We start from the raw sequence: 1,216 nt of genomic DNA, 5'->3' as shown, positions 1-1,216 counted from the left end.
CAGAAACAGCTGGCACAAGTTGCCCAAATCTGAGCCCGAGTCCCGGCCTGTGGCAGTAAGGTTTGTGCCTCTTTTCCTTTTGCTGTTTGTCCCCTGCTACCTGCAGATAGTCTGGGGGCAAAAAGCACCCGAGCTGCTCAGCAGTAAAGTGTGGGTTATGTATGAATAGGAGTTAGTAGAGCTTATAGGGTGTTAGTAATTATATAGATATATATAAGTAATAAAGTTGGTTTTGGCCGTTAGGCTTGTTGTGTCAGTATGGAGAAGTGCCGAGGGTGGTGGAGAATTGCAACATGCAGAAGTAAGCACAAAAGAACAGGATCTTGTGACCCTGCTAAGTAAACTTTGAAACTTATCTAGTTTTGCAACACAATAACCTCTTGGCAGGGTCGTATGTTCTTTATTAGCCTATCAGGAGCTCAGCTTTTGTAATATGTATGAGATGATTAGTTGATTGTTCCAATCAGCATGTGACTCGTTGGCCTTCTGAATATATAAATATGTTGCCTGTATTCAATAAAGTGGACACTTTGCTTGCATCAAGTTGCGTCTCCGTCTCTCAATCGCGGCAGTAAAGCACGGCCTTCTACATGCAATTGTGCAGCCAAGGACATAGGAATATCCAGGGTCACGGACGATGCATTTCTCCCCTCACTGCTGCAGGTGCCCAGCTGAGGACAAGGCACGGGGATTCAGCACCAGGAGCCCCTGGGGTTCGAGCTCTCTAGGCCTCTGTAAGGCCAGTACCTGTCACACTCAGGCAGGTCCAGGTGAGGGCTTCCAGCAGAGCCTGGCCCTGAACATCCCCGGAAGGCCGCTGTCCTTGCACAGGGGCTGTGATGCACAGGGCAGGGAGGACTGCAGCAGGTAGTTGTGGCCGAGTGGTGAAGGCGATGGACTAGAAATCCATTGGGGTTTCCCCGCGCAGGTTCGAATCCTGCCAACTACGGGGCACAGTTGCTTTTTGGGCTGCTTGTGATTGACCACCCTGGGACAGGGCTTCAGTCTGTCCCTAGGTAGACAATACAACGCTTTTACCTATAGAACTTGTCTGCAACCTAATCCAGAAATTCTCAGATGAGTAGGAAACCCTGCTCCCATTGAAAAGGTAGGCAAATTGAAGGAAGAGAATGAAGGACTGTTGAGTGTGAGCCATGAAAAGAGGTCCTCTGTTCTTGAGCAGTTCTTAGGAGCCTGATGGCAGCAGACATTCCAA

The 1,216-nt window shown here is 49.0% G+C and overlaps 1 non-coding gene across 1 annotated transcript; it reads left to right on the top strand.

The window, feature by feature from the left end:
- The first annotated feature begins 867 nt into the window (after positions 1-867).
- On the top strand, positions 868-949 carry TRNAS-AGA (transfer RNA serine (anticodon AGA)). Its single transcript has one exon. It is a non-coding gene; the product is annotated as a tRNA-Ser (tRNA).
- The last annotated feature ends 267 nt before the right edge of the window (positions 950-1,216 follow it).

This window comes from Colius striatus, chromosome 7 (genome assembly GCF_028858725.1).
Source record: "Colius striatus isolate bColStr4 chromosome 7, bColStr4.1.hap1, whole genome shotgun sequence".
NCBI classification, from domain to species: Eukaryota; Metazoa; Chordata; class Aves; order Coliiformes; family Coliidae; genus Colius; species Colius striatus.
This window is presented reverse-complemented; position numbering and strand designations above follow the sequence as displayed.